General features: G+C 43.0%; 1 protein-coding gene and 1 long non-coding RNA gene across 2 annotated transcripts in view; one reads left to right on the forward strand and one right to left on the reverse strand.

Moving 5' to 3' along the window:
• The window catches only part of bma (SCY1-like protein bma), a 90,299-nt gene that overhangs the window by 64,437 nt on the left and 6,583 nt on the right, over positions 1 to 19,279 (reverse strand). The window lies entirely within an intron of this gene.
• On the forward strand, positions 582 to 17,586 carry LOC147753685 (uncharacterized). The gene is made up of 4 exons (XR_015310456.1): positions 582 to 719; positions 13,258 to 13,358; positions 16,777 to 16,842; positions 17,285 to 17,586. It is a non-coding gene; the product is annotated as an uncharacterized LOC147753685 (long non-coding RNA).

Raw genomic sequence — 19,279 nt, forward strand, 5'->3', positions numbered from 1 at the left:
GATAAATTTTACAGTTGAGGTAGTTAAAAACGCTGCGAAGGTTTTTAGTGATGAGAGCAGGTGAAATGGCCAAGTGTCTATTGCGTTATAATATGTCCTTAATTCCAACGGTTAGGCTTCAATGATCCTTTACGATAGTTGGTTGGGTATATATAACTAGCATAATCAAGATTACATTTTGGAACTTACTAATCGTCGAATCTTTAAATTCCGGACAATTACAATTTTCTCGTAAATTTTTCAAGCAGCAGCTAAGTGTACATAGCGATGGTCTTTCCAGAAGTGTACAGGGAATAAGGAGCACTCAAGCTCGCTCCAAGAACGCTGCTCAGACAGAAAGCTACTTTCGTGTGCGATATATAAACGATTACGCTTTTAGGCCACTCTGGTAACCTAGTACGTACGATTACTTATAAGCCCATTTGTTGGATTTCGTTGCAGACCAAATGAGACCTCCTTTATCATTGCAGACGACTGTTGTTTACAATTATATCGATGCATGTAGATTCGTTCATTCCTAGCCCATATAGAATAATAATCAGCCAAGGCACTTACTTCGGAAAACTTTGTTTTTGTTTGTTGTTTGCTATTGACCATGGTCTATGTGTTGAATGCACAGGTGCAAGGTAACGTGATGGACATAGTACCTTGACGCTGATTAAAAGGGGAATTATCATTTAAGTCCATCGAAACGCAAATATTATCTTGAAACGTCGAAAGTAAGTATTATTAAGTTCAGAAAATAAATTGTCAAATATATATATAAACGAATCAAGGGCAGTTCATCATAGTGCACGTTTCGCCGCCCTAGTACCAATCAGTACAGACGGCTGATGATTTGCTAAGCTCCTAAACGTATTCAACTTGACATTATATATATGTATATAATATTTTAGAGTAATTATCCTCCATAACTATTTATCAATGCCTAATTACCACACACTGAGGGAAGCAATACAACGGTGTTTGATTGATTACCGTATTCTATTTTTTCATTTGAACTATGATTTCCATCAACGGTGGGCATTCATCCAATGGACCATTAACGCCCACCATCGGAACCAACAATAGCATTTGTGAATGTTCGCGAGTTCGAAGAAATGTGTGCATAGATGATGTGTCCCAAACGCCAATGCACTTCCGGACATCATCGTCGACCATTTTCACTCGGGATAAGTGTGGAAGAACGAAACGGCATAGCCCCATAAGTCTCATGTAGTTGGAACGCAATGCGCAATATGGCCTACTGTCTGTTCCCCTTTTGCGTCGCTCGCGCAGGTCGAAATCTTTGAGCTCGACGCGTCGAATTCGATGAGGCTCCTGCAACACAGGCAGACAACAGGCTTCTCTAGGACCAAACAGGGCACTGGAAACAAAGCAAAGTAATGAATGTAGCTGAAATGGGCCGCAACGGGAGTGACATGGTTTCTACAGTCACAGTATTACGGCAGCCACATTCAGCTGGAATGCCTGTCACGGCACAGCTCTAGAGATAGAAGCCGGCGCAACCAACGGCATTTCTCCAAAACTTAATCCAAAGCAATCAACTTAATGGAGCGAATCGGCCAAAAATAGTGTTGCAAGTTCCTCAACGTATGGAGCATGTCGACTTGCTCTTCATCAAACGAAATTTGTCTGAGGCGTTCAGGGTCGATTTGTAGTCTGCGCGCGTCAGTCGAAGGTCGATACCCTTGTATAAAATGCATTTAGAAGTCAGAACAAACAATTAATCGCATTAGGTAAACGTAATGGCTCAACGTACCTTAAACATCATTTCCTCTTAGACTATATTCTAAATGATAGTTTTAGTCGAGAGAAAGCGTAAGAGGTTGTATCCTGCAAGGCAGATCAACCTAACCATGCCAGCAGTAAACTATGCAGTAAGAGGAAGATGTATTTGAGAAACCTTTTCAAGTCTTCTGGATTTCACGTTTGTTGTACGTTCTGCTGGAAGATTACGTTCCAAATACAAAAATGTATCCCAAACTATAGTAGTGCGGTGTAACGTCTGAGTTGAATGACGGGTTTGGTGTGGATTATATTTCGTGTGACAGTGAGCTGACAACATGTTTACCTAATAACCTGAGCAAAACGTAAAGTGATCCAGGTTTGTAGCTGGGCTTAGACAGGCAAACCTCCTTCATGCTGGTAGCTCGCAGTCTTTAACTAATGTTTAACGACCAGTATCAAAAGTAGGACCCGAAACATTTATGCCTATATGCAATGAGATCAAATAGTGGTTTAGCCATACGTACTTGTAGGTTTTACAGAATGCCCTAAACGTGAGAAAAGTAACTCTATTCAATTTGTCCTCATTGATTACAGGGACTACTTAAGTTGTTAAAGAACCGGTTTAGAATTCACTCATAGTAGGGAATAGTTGCCTGTTAACAGATTGCTAGCCATAACAATAGTCTGTCTACAAAAACGTACCTTATCAACAACAAATAACAATGACAACGGCAGTTGTCATTAGTTGTAGTTAGTAGTAGCAGTTGAAGATAATAAGAAAAAAGCAAAAAATAAATAGCCCTTATTTATTGCAATACCTTAACCTAATGGTCGTACAGCCTAAATTTGTTTCTTTTGCGCAGCACTAGACAACGGTGCCTCCCCGTAATCTTCTGCGACAGTTTGTCTTGCGTACAGTTGCTACTTTCCCCGATTACTTAAGAATTGCCTCCCGCCCAGGTCGGCATGCGTAGATCTGTTCGAAGGCGCGTTACCTGCGTCCCTTGTTCGTGACTTTAGAGCCACACGTTATCTTTCCGTTAAGATTTACTTTATTGTCCTTTCTTTCTATCGAGCTTTTTTCTCTCTATGTTTTCTTTCTCAAAGTACGTTTTTCCCTGACGATCGCATTTAAAGCATCCTGTAAGCACTGGAGTTATTTCCTGCTTTAAACCAAAGCGATCCTAAGCTTTTCAACATGTAGTGTTAGCTAAGGCAACATCGCTAGCGTTAGCCGGTGCTGGTAGAAAGGAAAAGTTTTACATGCCTCCTAACCAAGCTGACACAAGCCTGTTTTCCATCTCATACCCCCCCCTCCCTCCCCTTTTACGCCCACTCTTTTGTGCCAGTTTCGTCACTATCTTGGGACGAGATGACGACGAGCTTGCACTGTGTAGATCCCGGACCGCTGCTATTTGCTTGGCAGCTGCCCTCCTGCCGAAACTACTGTTGCTATTATCGTGTCGAGCTCTGCTATCCGTCCCTCGTCCGCTTTTGCCTTCGGCCTCTCCTTTTTTACCTTCTATTCTAACACTCTTTTGCCCCAATAGTACCATCGTTATTATAAGAAAGCTAGGCCAAGGCTTAGTACATGCGTGAAGAAGCGCATTGCCACTGTGGTAGGGGCGGCTCCCAACAGGGGTATTCTTCATAGTGGGGCCATCTTTGGACGTTCAAGGGCTTCCAAACAGCGACGAATGCAATAGATAGCAACTTTTTTCCGCCTGCTGTTGCCTGGCTGGTACTTCGGTTCCTTGCACCAGCTTGTACACCGTCCGCCTTTCCGCCTCCAGTTTTTTTCCGCCTTCTCGCCATCGCTCTTTGACAAACGGACCAACGTTGTGTTGCCCACCGCATGTCGTTCTATTGGCTCTAACACGTTAGTTCTTTCGTTGGATGCGGGGAAGGTTACGAGGGGCTCTTCGCTCGCCCCGTCTCATTCTTGTCCGCTTTTAGTGTTGTCACCATATCCGCATTCGGCATCGCCTGGGCCGCGTTCTCTTGTCTACGCATCTCGTCCACTTGGTCGGTCGGTCGCTTACTCGTCTCTGTTCGACTTTTTCGTCTCCAGTCTTTTTCGAGGATGCCTTATATCTAGGTAGCATCTTTTCATTTTTCCTATTTTTGCTCTATTCAAGAACATGCTGCTAGCAGTACTACTCACAAGGGATGTGCGATGGCGTCTTGCTACTACTTGGCGAGTGCTCGTTATCGCCGTTGCCGCCGCTGGCTGGCCCGTTCTTGTCAACTATTCCACGGCTTTTTGTTAGCCGATCGGCGTTAGTGGCGGTGTATGCTTGCCTCTGGGGAGACCACGAGCATGGAACCGCCGTTCGCTTGACCGTATAGTGGCAGTCATTCTGGCTGCAGTTTAAAGGAAACGGCACTGTTAGTATGTTCTCAGAAGAAGCCGCCACCAACATCAGCAAGGCTGCGTCACTTCAGCCGTTTGCCGGAGCGACGGGGACGCCCGAAGCACGTGAGGTAACAAGGCCACCGTGCCTAGCAGCCGCGTACCTTAGCGAGCCGTTCTGCGTTACCCCACTCAGCCCAATTCACCTTTAGTTCCTTAATCTACTCCGTTACGTCGTGCGCCTCTTAGTAGACGTGCTGACTTGCATCTACAGTGATTAAGGTCAATTTTGTTGACGGTTTTCTACAGTCAACTTCTTACGCCCTTGCATCACAGACTGTAGCTGGATTAGACCGCTATTGCTTCGACGTGGCTTTCGTACTTCTAGTTTGCTTCGTACCAGTCGTTGATAACAAGGCATTGAACATTCTTCTGTTACTAAGTGTCTATATATGACTGCATTTGATGTTGACGATAAATGCAGAGCTTCCTTAGCACGACAGATTCTACTACACAGTTCGAACTACACTTTGATGTACGCCTTATTCTGAAAGAATCTCTCATTAATAGAGAATACACGAGGTTGTACGAAATATAAACTGTTACAAAAAATAACAAACTACAAAAACCAAATTGAATTTCAACTCGATAAAAGAAAGTATCAGAAATATTGCCCAACAGACTCAGGTTAGCTTCCTGCAACCATAGATACTTTGATTTTTAGAAAATTAATCCCAATTAGTTGTTTGTTATATTGATTTTTTGGAAGTATATCTAATGCATTCGCTACGATGCTTTGCGTAACAACATTTCACTCGATGCAACACTTAAATAGCCTTAAATGCGCAGTGTCTTCCAAATGATGGTTCTTCCTATGCTTAATGTGTAGAAGATGTCACAATCGTCCTATGCTAGCAAATAGTCGTCCGTCTTCTCTGCTAAAATCGGCCTTCTTGCATAGTGACCGAATAGGAAATCCCGTTTTCGACATTCACCGTTTTGCAGGGAAATCTGCTTTTTGACTGAAAAAAGAAAAACAACTCGAGATGCCCACAGCGTTGGGTACTGCCGCTAGCTTTGCCCTTTTGTCAGTATCTCTAATATGGCACGCTCAACCACTACTAGCCACGTTGGTCGGATGCGCAGTTAGTGCACGTTGGCTTCTTTCTTCCAATGTTTTCGGTTTTAAAGCGCCAGATCATCTCTTATGGTCGTTTCACTTTCCATGGGACATGCCTTTTAGGACTTCCGTTACGATAGTGCCCGTAAGACAACTTCCAACAGAGGCTTTGAAATAGCTCCCTACTACACTGGCCTGGCATCTGCCGCCGACTGTCAAATGCTTTTGTGAAGCCAATTATATCGAGGGCTCGTCATTAATGAAAAGTGGAAGCTGACAAGGGTCTTTGCTCGCGAAAGAGAGCCAAGAACGCGACAGGCCGAAGCAGACAAGGATTGCGGATCTCTGCGAGAAGCATCTGTAATGCTCGCCTACGTATATCTAGGGTTAGAGCGAATAGAACTTGACAGAACAGTACTTGTGCACGGCTTGAAAGAGATCGCTGAACAAGTGCGGACCAAGTAGGAGCAATCCTGTTAGTGATACGGGCAGCTGAAAAATTGACTGAAAAAGGAATATCTAACAGGAGACGGGCGTTGGAACATATTGCTGCCCGTCGATCGAGATAGAAAAGGGGAAGCTTGCGCGGATGTATGTACTGCTTTAACAGCAGCAGTAGAAAGCCCGGTTGCTAGAACATCGACGGTGGTGCCACTTAAGCTTCACTGCATACTTCAAACTCACTTTGCCAAAGGCTTTGGCTTGCTTAACAGAGAAGCAAACAAAAAATCTGCTTGGAACTGAAAGAGCTACGAAGGAAGAGGCAGACGGCATCGGTTTCACTAGTGGACTCGAGCAAACAAAGCCGGAAACGTAAGACTCTGTAATACGGTAGTAGTAAAATGGAAACGAGTCCACTGAATTGAATGCCTGTGACTTGGAAGTCCTATTTTACATAGTTCAGTCAATGAGGGCATAAAACGACAGCGGTTAATCTTTCACGGAATATTTCTTTCACCCAGATGTATAGTAGGCTGTAATATACTGATATGAATAGGCAAGTGTGCTAGTCCTGCCTCAGGGATCACCGTAGTGATTATAATCATACACAGCTCGTATGTGTGTCGTAAATTAGAATTGATGGCTATGTATGGTTCTGAGTTCCCGGTGTTACTTTCATGACAGTTTGATTGACAACCATGATAATACTGGCCTATTAAAAATTACCTCCTTTTAGAGAAGATTGTCACAACTAATACATCGGTATTTAATAGACCCCATATAGACTGCCCTTTTTGTCCTTACGTCTTCTGTTCGACCCCCCGAAAACGGCTACAACACAACTAAATGTACGTTCACGTTGCGCCTATTAGCCATGTAAAACAATTTCTTTTGTTAAATAGCATTTTATCATCAATAAATTAATTTCGAATAGAACTAAGGATTTTCGTCGTTGAACGATCTACTTGTATTTGATGCCTAACAAAATACGATTCAGCACGGGAACACATTAATTTCACAATGATCAGTATAACACTTTGTAGTCGTTGACTAAATACCAGATCGTTTGCTTTCGAAGTTCACTGACAAAATTATCCTATGGCCTAAATTCCGAATTCAGTAATACAAATAAGGCAAGTCACTTGTTGCCATCCAAGGTATCGCATATTGCAAAGTCGATGTTGTAGGACAAAACGAGCTGCAATCGGCACTCACCATCATGCTAGGCATAGCTGATGCCCACGGGCGCTTAGGTAACGTTGCTATCATTTGGTGAAACCCTATTTCTACAGCACATTATGAATTAGATAAATGATGGACAGTATTTGCTGTTACGTGAAGTCTAAATCAGGCCATACGGAACGTATTCCCGCAATCGTGCTCTGTACTTCAACTAAATTCGGAATGTACGAATAGGACCCATACTGACCGACACAGCATTCAGGAAATCGCCAGTTGCCTATTAAACTAGTATTTAATGCAAAGAGCTAACTAATGTAAAAAGATTCAGCTTTCTACTAGTCCTCGCAAGGGTTTGCTATAAACCAAACATGCGATTTACCACAATTGAATCAGACAGAGAGATAATCTGATACTGGCGCGGAATTGACGAGAGAAAAATAATCAGATTAGCACATGCAAGAAGGAGTCCCAATGGAAAGTTAATCCACGGGCAATACGTCTTTATTAACATATTCCAGCCGAGAGGTTCTAGAAATATGAACAACCACGTACCCAAAGTCGTCCCAGTCACCGACACCTTACTTTTCATACAGAGTGATTAGGTATGTGTGACCCAGGCTTTGCGTCGAACTCATTCATGGGCCTGCATTGACCCTGCTCTATGTATGAACTCAAGGTAAAGTCAGGCTATTTTAGCGTTTATGCCACGGCCTTAGTATCTCGCCATCCATACGATTCTAACATCTCCGATTCTGCCACGAGGGAGTTAGGGCTGGAGATCCGAAATTTAACGACTTGGATGTTTCAGTAATGCTGATGTTGCTATGGGGTGGACACCTTCCAAAGGACAAATTGAGTTACATAGATGCTGGCTCATAAGACATTTTGATGCAATTTGAGTGCTTAACAAAAACACCCGAAAGGCGCATGCGATTGACCTCGGGGTGTTTTCTAACGTGTCGTTGATACGTTCCCCTTACAACACGTATTATATGCTGCATCGGGACGAAAAATTTAGTGTATTTATGCAGGACAGCGTAAAGGTCTAAAACGATCCTAAGAAAAGCCTAGAAGTTATGTGATTACTTTGACGGTGCAAATAAAAATGCCCTGTAGGCTGTCCTTTGTTGGCCTAACATTTGATGCATAAATCACGCTAACCAATGTGAAAAAGTGTATACAACGCAATCATGGAAGCGAGTTCCAAAAAGACTAGCTACTTTGGACAAACACCGTCACTATTTCTCACGACGCCTGTATTCGGTGCTCGCTAAGTCTTTGAGATAAATTTTTCAGCGGTCACCAAAAGACCGACAAGTTTCGCTGGCGTACACAGAAGCTTGAGCCGCGCCTATATATATATATATATATATATATATATACATAAGTGGTACGTGCGGTGATCCATCAGGCGGGGCAAGCGTGTCGCTTACAGCGGCCTTTGTAATATCATAGAAAAAATAGCTTGCAAAGCCATTATTTTCAATACAAGGAAACAGCAACTTCTTCCGCTAACACAATATGCATATGAAAAGATAATCTCTACTGTACATTGCGTTTATATATTTCCAGACGTGGCCGTAGGTCGCTCGTTCATATAATAAACGTACAACACCAAGTGAATTCAAAACGATGCAACGCGAAACTCTATTTGATATAGGCTTGTCCCAAGTAAAAAATTTGATTCTTCGCCTTCTTTTATAGAACATTTCTGCAACCCTTTAGGCTTAAAAGGCTGCCAAAGACTGTTCTTTTTATATCACTTGTCCACCGCTTTTTCGGATCTTGATATATACGGCTGATGTATTCTATTCAAATACCGAAAATCATGTTATCATGTAATACTCTATGAATAATTTAAAGGGAAAATTACGAGTTTAAATTTGACAGTGAAAATTTTAAGCTTGATCAGATACTAAAACAGACTCGATTGGCGAAGATTAACATTGCTAGAAGGCTAGTTGAACCTTCGTTCTAAAATGACCTACATAATAGGGGGCAACCACTCGTGCTAGGCTTTGCGCAGGCTACCACAAGGCACACTGCAAACGTAAGTAAACAGAATACATCACTGCAGCGCGAACAGAAGGGGCGGCAGCATTAGCATAATACAATAACAAACGTGACACGGGGAACAGTATTAACATAACAGAGTCGTAGAGTCTTGAAGGCAAGCCACAAAAAATTTGGCTGTCTGCACCGACTGCAGTGCTTCTCGAAGACCCCATCGTAATCTGCCTTTGCCCATACAAAGGCGCTTTTACGTAACGGCAACTAGGAAACCCTTAAGCGGGAACTTCTGAAAATGCTTTCGGCCCTCGCAGTATCAACGCAATGCATTGATGGTTGTCAGCCAACCAACGTACAGTATTGTATTGCATTGTAGTCATTCTACAGGTGGACACCTAGATACGTCAGTGGCTGTCATCACCATCCTCCATGTAGCTTCGCACTTTGCAATTGAGCAGTAGTATTTAGTTACTATTGCTGGCTCTACTTTGTATCTCCCACCCTGTTGCGCACGCCGGGTCGCTTTCTATGGCGCTTATCAGATAGACCGATAGAAAAAGCACAAGTGAGATGCTGCAAGTGCGCACGGGGTAGCGGTCTGACTTTGTCGTCTAACATATAACTATATATTGTATTGTATTGGAAGTAGACCCGACGGTCCCATCCTGCAGGTTCGCGTTGCGCGACTCATAGACCGATGCCATACCGGCCAAAGCCGCCTCACTGCTCCTCTCCGTCGCAGTTCATCGTCGTAGCTATCGCTAGCCAAAGGTGACCTCTGCTATCAGTTGATAGACATCCGCCAGTTGCGCCAGGCCCGGTCGCAGCTGCAGGGTTCTACGGAAGTACAACAGATCGAGACTACCTTAGCTATCACGATTCAGGACTGGCTTCGCTGCTCTGCTAGCGAATTAGCTACTCTAATTCCAGGCTAACCTAGGTTATTCTTGTGGGCAGTCGTAGCTCTGGCTTACTTGTGAGCCGTACCCTCTCTCTCTCTCTCTCTCTCTCTCTCTCTCTCTCTCTCTCTCTTTGTCCAGATTTTCTGGCTGAGGAAGCGCAGGGCTAGCGGAGAGAACGTCGCTGCGGGCCGCTCTACTGCTGCTTCTTTCGATCTTCGGTGGCGCTCAAGGTTCAACGTAATCCAACAAGTCGAGATCCTGGTTGGAAGAGATTGCTGCACGGCGGTCGTCGGGTGGTAAGGACGACCACGATTGCTACCTATTCGTTATCATAAGACGCCAGCAGCTACTGAATTGCCTGTCCCTTAATCATATTGTATAACTTACATACGGCTCTGCGGTTGTTACTATTATTGTAACGCTTGCGGGCTGCACTGTTCCTCCACAGGACAGAGGGCTGTGCATTGTCGTCGTGTTCCTTCAGCTGCGTTGAGTAACGTCGCTCTGCGACTTCCAGTGGCTGGGAAGACGGCGCTGCGTTGGCGATTCCCCGCAAGGGATGACAGTGTGAAAATCCAAGCAACTACCGCGTAGTCCATAGCAGGCTCCATACCGAGTTTCCTCCCAACAAGCTCGGAAGCCGGCGAGCTGAAAGCTGTTTAATCATTCGCGCGCAGCGTTCTTAGGATGATGCTGGTGGGAGGTACGCCCTGGCTGTTTGCACCTGGCTGAAGAAATGCAGCTGCACAATGTCATAAGGAAGATCAGACAGGTAATCATAATACTTTCGAGACTCCATATAGCAACTCCGTTTGTTGCCGTTCACCCCCTCATCTGAGGTACCTTTCAATGTCTATATTTTTTAGTCTCTGTCACATTCGATGATTTTGGGTAGGCCCAACTAATAATAAGGCCGCTGTATAATGGGTGACGTGATGTTATTCGTTGTATCTAAATGTAAACCTAATTGCCAAACCTACCTGGCCGCATTCGTACTCCTAACGATAACGACTGCAGCACTTGCAGCTTGTTTATTGATTACATATATTAGTTACCTTAAACTAAAGGTCAATATGTTTCTCTGATAATGGATAGCATATGCTTGTTTCGATCCATTATTTCTTTGTTAATAAATCGCAATTCCACTGCTTCCATATTGGTCTATTTAATTGCGCTACGCTGGTCCTTTTCATAAATGATTAAAGACATGCTTAGGCTCCATGATTAAGGAACTACTTCATAGCGCAATTATCTGTACGCTCGACAAATCTCCAAGTACATTCTACTGACCAGTCGCGGGTTCCCAAAAGCTTTCGTCAGTCTTACTGACTGTAGCCACGTCTAGATTTCTCACAGCAGCCAATATATCCAAATGTCTTTGAACCTTCGTTCATTCGCGCATGTCATGCTTATAGCTTCGACCAAGCGCGGCCAGAGCCGCTACGCATATAAGGCTACCGGATCCCCAAAGGTTGTTCCAGATTATGTATTCAATATATACTAAATAAGGCAGAGTTAGATACACTGTACATGTGTCTAGGTTATAGAAAACTGAAAGAGGCGTTAAGCCCGGTTGGGTTACTTCGCTTAGCGGATAGGTGATTAGACGAGTCCTAGCGCCTGCTTCGTCAGCGAAATGGCTTGTGGACGCATTGAGCGTTCCAGCTGTTGACCACTCGCTGACATCGTGAATATCCAACGAATAAACTGAAGCAGTTTTCTTGTCCACGCTGTTCGGCTGTTTTGACTTGTAAAGAACCGGCACTGTATTTTGGTTTCGCCTTACGGCCGACCGTGTTCATTCGTTCTTGCAGTCTGTACGTACGCCCTATGACTAACTCGAGCCCGTTTGGCTAGAAAACCTTATGAACGACGTGGAATAGGTGACATCTACAGCTCAGAGTCGACCAAGCAGTCTAGTGTAAGCAGGGTCCGATGAAGGTTCAATGTTTACCTATCATGGACGGCACCACAGCCCGCGCCCAAGAAGAACTTTTTTCACAAAAGTGAGGGCTTCTATTGGTCTCGGTAAAATACCCTGGTGTTCAAAATGCACTCCACCAAATGAACCCGTTCCGCCCAAGTCACTTCTGTGAATGAAGTGCCTTACCCTGCATAGGTCACGTTCGTTACGAAGATAAAGTAGTGGTGGCCAAGTCCAGACCGCGTGTCAGCCACACCAAAGTGGCAGAGTAACGCTGGCTAGCTATCGCCTGGCTCACAATGTTATTATTCGACCTGCTATTGAAACTAACCAAATACACGATACATATACGGTCTTGGTTTCTCACTTTTGGGTAAAATTTCTCCTTCACCTACTGATTTAATAAATTAATTCTATTTGCAGGCTTACCAACAGTATTACTACAAGCTGCCCAAGTTCTGCTTGAAGTTGTCGCCTATGAACTTGCGCTATTGCATAAAATATGCAGAAAAGCTCCATTAGACGCAAGTTTTGTGCCTATACTTGCGGACGTTATTCTGATTTGAAAGCACGCTAGGGGTCATTTCTTGGATAACACTAGCACTTCCAGTAGCGTAGCTGTCACCAAAAACTTTTCTTCTTGCGATACGGAAAACACAGCCACCTTGCTCCCCGAAGCAAATCGAGTAAATTGCTTGACGCGTCCTTGGTGCATAAAATTTACACGTAGCCACTGTTATGATCCGGATGCGATGATTCGATAAAGGTCGGAGCTGCTCGAACATTCTAACGATACGTAACCTTTTCGAATAACACTCAAGGACAGCAGGCTTGTTGTGGATAGAAAGGCTAACTTGACGAATTATTATCAAAGCTATTGAAAATAATGCAATTTTACACAAATTTGAATATTAATACTTAAAAGATATTTGCAAGTAATTGTGGCGAAGTACAGATACTGTTATGACGAAAGTATAATAGCCTTACGAATAGGACTATTCTCAGCCGCTAGGATCACATATAAGTAAACCACATCGACGAGCTAAACGCTTATTTTTTTTTTATCAATGGGCTTTCGCTGTGATAAGAGCCAACACGGAGTACCTTACACAAACGTATGCATACCAACTCTGAAACACCGAGCTCTAATTCGAAGCTCACCATATAGTATGCTTCCAACCTAGGTTGGAAGGCAATTCGTAGACATGAAAAGAGGTTACTGTTTCAGCGTAAACAATAGGTACCACAGTGAGATGTTGCCGCAGATGGATTTAGCCATACCAATTTACACATCATATAACTTAAATGAATGGTGCCTGCGGCACAAACCATTATCACTGGCGAATTTTAAATGTATTATTACCAATAAAAACTACCAATATTCATGCCAGTTAAACATAACTACGCGAAAAATTCTAATTTATTATTATATATTACATTATTTAATTATCAATCATCATGCCCATAATATATATAATTACTATAGTAAAATAAGTTTAACTGCACGGATAGTCTTTGCAGCATTAGGATCTAGGCCTTTGGTCCCCAGTGGCTTTCATGTGAATTAGTCTATTGTAAACCCTATTCATTGCAGGTGTTCGTTCTGCAAAGCGGGGTCCTTCCCAAGCTAACCTTGTTCCTTCAAGAAAGCTCCGCGGTCGATGGACGACAGATTTTGAAGTGCCCACTACAATGGTACGTCAGACCATTGCCTTCCCACCTTTGCGATACGGAAAATGACAACAGGGCGGTCTAGTCCACGTTCATCACCTCGCGGTAAAAATCTAGCCAGATCCGAAAGCTCTTGTCAAGATCTCATTGATCTGTCGATGTCTTGGATTCGTTTTCGTGCCATTGACGCGACGCAGCCTGTATTGGTCGTACACTTGACCGGCTGGCAAGCGTATGATCAGACTGAGAGAGCATATCGGCGCGACGTAATCGTCCAATGGTAGAGGGGACCAAGCTAAACCGCTATACCTAGAGCGGTTTGTAGCGTTATTCAAGGTGCCTGCTCTATCTCAAAAAGCTCAGTGTACTCTTTCTGTTGGGATCTCTCGTTTTCTATTCGAAGTGAAAAGGCTTCGTCGGAGATGCGTGTGCATCTCATTTAGCTGAGCACTGAGAGTGATGTGATCCAATGTTAAGGCATGAATTTGCAACAAAAAGCGCATACGGTTAGATTTAATAAACTCGACGTTAGTTTTCTATTCGTGCAGTAGAAGGATGGAAAGAAAATCTGTGACCCATCTGTCAGACACTTTGTTTGACGTCAACGTCATTGACGTTGCTACTCCTACGTGCCGTGCCATTATGTGTAAATAGCGAAGTCTTTAAGTTGGGTAATCTTCGGGATCGAGCTAAGTTCTCTTTATAATGAGCCGAATCACTTAAGTCAATGGTCGGTGGTCACGGTTGGTCAGTGCAGCCAACCAGCAAGTGCAAGCAGCCACAAGCGGCGAGCTTCACCCTGAGCAGTTACGTCCATATGTACATTTAGATAGTTTAGGGGTAACTGAAAGAAACTAACGGTCAAAGATATCCTAGCTGGCGTGAACAAAGGGGAAGTGAATGTAGATCAGCAAGTTTTTATTAGCTGATAGAAGTCATCAGTATATATGCGTATGTTGGTTTAGGCATGTGGCGAACGGCGGTCGCCTCTTCTGACGGTAGCCATGGGCCCCTTAGAAGGCTACGAACATACTAAAATAAAAACGAGACGCCATATTGAAAAACTCAGTGGAGTTTATCACTCGTATCCCAATAAAACAACAAGTCAAGCAGCTTCAATTAGACCTCGTCCGTGTACATTTCGTAACGAAGTAACTATAATGTCTTTGCTAAACAGCACGAATAGAAACGTGCGCGGAAGTTGCAAAATAGTTTTGACGAATGTAATTAACCTTTCCTCCCCTTGTGCCATCTGTAGAACAACTCATCAAATAAGGGGCATTCAGCTATGGCAGGCAAACAAGTTAAAAAATGTTGTCAGTAGGCTTGTTTTTACGAAGTTAGCATCCGTAAGAAATAATGATCTTAGTATAATAGGAGACCAATACTTCTTAAGACGCCAACCTCTAAAACATTTCTAGAAGACAATTACCGGTAACGGTAAATAATATAATTACTTCTATCCTATGCAGAATTTAGGTGTACAACTGTTTGTCGTATGTAATTTTCAGCATTTCTAGTTTTCTAACAAAAGTGTGATTACCGTGGTTTTTCTCCTCGTCGTTTCAAAGTACAGTCTAGTTCAATAGTGAGTGCGTCACGTCACGCATGGCAAACAGTGTTCAGGCTTTACCTGCTGTTTTTGTGCGTAAAGTATAGTTTTTTCACTCTATAGAGCCAACTGCGACCTAACCTAATATCCCGACAGCTGAAACGCCTTTAGGCTGCTCAAGAAAAACTGCCAAAAAAACTGCGTTATCATTTACATGGTCGTATCATTCTAGAGAACCACACAAAAATCGTTCTAAAAATACAGTACAAACCGTAGTTTGCTCTAGTCCAAGTGTTCACTGTTAAAGCGAAAAAAAAACAACGAGGGGGATTGTCCGGTTTCATCATTGGTGGCATTTAGGTGTCTAGCTCATATAAACCGATGGGTAGCAATTGGGTTGTACTCTACGATTCCGATATTTTTCTAGGTTTTATCAATGGTTATCCGCTATTGTGTTCTACCTGCTCCTGTAAACGAGTTGGACACTGTCTACAAACTGGATATTGGAACAAGCCCTGCGAACTGCAGGACGTTTTTATATTAGCGCAAATATTCAACGAGACGCTATTTTTACACGGCTGGAAAGGGTATGAAGTAAAAGTTACATGCCGAATGGTGAAGCCGAGATTTGAGGCTTACGAATTTGTTAATTCAGAAAATTAGAGTGCAGGATCCAAATTGCCAATTAGCCAAATGGCCTGTTCGTAAATACAGCCAATACGGAACTGCAATTTCAAGATAATTCCAACAGCAAAGAAGTTTGATGTTTTCGAACACAAACAATTTCAGCTCTGAGAGATATGTGTACATTTCCGGAGCATATAAACGCGCACAGTTGTTGAGCTGTCCTTCCAAAAATAGACTTTTCCATGAGGAGCTTCGTATTAACATATACACTAGTCCCATTTCGCATAAACGGAAAAATGTCCTTCGGCTTTCCTGTAAACATAGCTTACTAGAATACACACGGATGTGATCACAGATCCCTGTAGCGTTTTCACTCTTACCATTCGATTCGCTCTAAAGACTGACTACCGTTAACTAACTTAATCAGGCAAATGAAGAGTTTTAATGCATTGATCAATGCTACTTTTGTCTGTTATGCGCTATGATATAGGCAGCGAAAACCAGCCTGGTTACCTGTTGTGTCAGTAGAAATCAAAAGCTTATGACTGACGACTCTTGTCAATCGGCACGATGACTGATATTCACGATACATGAGTTTCTTAGTGCTACTATGATCCTTGTTTCGATCAGCAGTCGGGGTATGACCTGTTTCCCTATACCATATTCATGCAGGTTTTTTGATACAAAGCAAGTGACTCAGAGTCAGGTTCCTGTTGAGCCCTTGTCAAAATCTTTGCTTGCCATCTATTAGCCTTCTGATCGAATCTGCTGCTGCCCTTACAGAACGCACATGAGAACTGGTTCACGTGGTGGTTTTGCTCATCGAGCGCGCAAGAAAAGCGCAGGTCCTTTTCTCCTATTTAGATGTCCGGATTTCGGAGCATTTTTTCGCCTTTATTAAGATCGATTATTGAAATGCGGCTGATCAATTGAGAACATCGGCTTTTCCCAATTTCCGGCAGAGCACTTCGTATACATGTTAAGGTATGAGCTATTAACGTTAATGTAGAACCCATACAGGAAAGGTAACACTAAACCCACGTAGCACAAGTTCACTTGATGTCTATATATTGCTTGCCATTTTGCAGACAGATACCATGCAAGGCGCAATTGCCCCCACCTATGCCATACCACGATTCTGTGTGGATAAACGGGTCAGTAAGTTCACTCGATTAGTACACCCTTCAGATATGTAGGTTTTAAGAAAGCAAAACCAATATAAATATTGGGTTTAATCAAAAGTTTCGTCTTGTTTCCTTTCAGAATCCAGCGGATATTGCATATGTCTCACACCATAAAGTTCAATTGTCTCCTATATCCGGGTTACAGGTACGATGCAAGATGATCAGTCCGCAAACATTTAGTACCAACAGTTTAATAGGGCATGCTATAAATAGACATGCCCGTTATTACGATTAGGCACATAAATTGCTCAATTGCAGCGCCAGACTTCTTTCCCAAAGGAGAAGTACAATAATGTGTGTCTCCGGGAGTAATTCTTTATTCGTGAATCCCTCAAAGAAACTTTTTACTTACAAAGGAAAGACTTAACACATTCTAAAACGTTTTATGCCCCAGGTATTAGACGTAAATCGTCAATGCGATTTAAAGGAGCCGTTCTTTTTAGAAAACTAAAACCTGTTAGAAACATTCTCGCGGCGCTACTTTTAGGCCATGCTAACGACTCCACCCAGTGATCAATTTCCGTCATGCCATATATCAAACGATTCTTGTGGCATCCATCCATTCATCGATTCAATATTTGTTACAGGTCACATTAGGATCCAGTCCTTCGACTGAATGTCATCCGGCATCACTCCGCGTAGACAAAGGCTGTTTCATCCCCTTCAGCATTTCTTCCTAGGCGATTAGAAGGTCGGTCTCGTTCGATGACGATGTGATCTGTTAACGGAATCGCTATTTCCCTATAATACGATGGCGACGGCAATTGACTTCTATAGTACTTGGATCAGCTCTACCTCATTCCGGCATGTGACTATCTAAAGAACATTCAAATAAAATCTTGCTGGGGAACGGAGGGCTCAGCGTTGTTTCTCTTTTGGAACAATGAATGGAAACTTTAGTTCCTTAGAAATTAATAGCTTCTTTGAGTCTCCGGCAGTAACTTTAGATAGAGTTGCAATTGTTTGCCGCAGAAGTCGTGAAAGTTGTTTCCTGTATTCTGGTGATTTCTACCTGTAGTGAATTTCCAACGACAGCTGAGTCGTTGCTAAAAACAAGCTGTGACGACATGCTGCATGAGGCCTGCTCAACTGGCATTAAAAAAAGCGCGTCTAAAACATGATACCGTTATGCTTGCTGATACCCATGATTCTGCAAAAGCTGAAAGTGCTGTGATGTCTGCAGTCTGTGCTTTAGAAATTAGATATGACACCGGAATAACTGCGAGCTTTGAAGACGGGATCTGTAATAGTTGTCATTATGAGCGTAAAGCAGGGAAAGTCCATCAGGTGTACAAAAAACGCCGCTCCTTCTTTCAGAAATGGAATAGCTAGAGCTTTAACGCCTGTCAGAACAGTACGGATCTAGAGAGACGAAGGCTAGGTAAAACTGAAAGCTCTTTAATGCAGCATCCTCATGGAGTCTTTCTGACTATCTATCACACTCGATCTCGATCAGAAGCAGCGTTTCTTAGGGAAAGGTAGCTAATAGCATCATAACCACTGCTTGACCAGCAGCTAGGCCAGCGCCGAGAGGAAGGCACTTACGTGAGCTGCAGCCCTTTGCAAGCAGGGCCGAGCGTAGCAGACAGCTTGGCGTTAATTACGACGTTTGGCACAGCGAGCACTATTCATACGCTCTAAGTCGCTGATGATTTTTTGGTTGAATAAGACGTTGAGCGGAGATGGAGACGTTGCAAGTGATGAACTATCAGAATGGGTTGTGAGTAGAAGCCAGCCCCAGCGAAAAATCAGAGGTGGAGACTACGCGTTGCATAACGGCAGCTGTGTGACTGTGTGGTCCGACCCTACGCTACGTGGTTGCGAGTTATGGTAAGGAACTGTGTTAAGTTACAATGGAGAAACGTAGTCGACGATCAATAGTAAGGTGATGCCACTATGATGGCACACAGACGCTCACGCTGGAAGGCAACAAAAAAGATATAGCACGGATGTAGCAGGTAAGTGGCTAGGTAAGGAAAGAGTAGATCGAAAGACAGGGACCAATTCAGAGTCATTTTCAAGTTGCAGCCTGTAGGGGACTCGTGTGAAAAGAGACACAAGTCATCTAATCTTGTTCCAACGAAGTCCACTTGCTGCAAAAAATTAGTAACGGGACAAGTATCAATACATGGGATGACAGGTCAAAAGTCAGTTAGTGGAAAACTGCAATCTATTTTGGCGTATAATTGATAAGGAAATTATAGGCAGTAGACTTGCACAGAGACATTATCTTACCGACGATTAGGCACCACACATAAGCGTCTCTTGGGGAACATCATTTTGTCTTGTTAAGCATACGAAGCATCATATTATCTTGTTAAGACAAATTTTTTCTAATCTGATGGAGGACGATTGGTTTTAGTTACCGTTGTTGCTATATCCAATACGCACATGATTAAAGACTTATTTTGTTTGAAACGCATTTATATTTGCTTAATTATTATTATTATTATTTATATGGATCAAATCTATATAAATATAAAAGAGAGGCTCTAGGCGTCTAGATGATAGTTAGTTAGATGGTCAATTCGACAATAAAATTACACGAAAACCTGAACTAGCAATAAATTAACTCGCAATTC

The sequence above is a fragment of the Varroa jacobsoni genome, unplaced genomic scaffold, assembly GCF_002532875.2.
Source record: "Varroa jacobsoni isolate VJ856 unplaced genomic scaffold, vjacob_1.0 scaffold_298, whole genome shotgun sequence".
Lineage (NCBI taxonomy): Eukaryota > Metazoa > Arthropoda > Arachnida > Mesostigmata > Varroidae > Varroa > Varroa jacobsoni.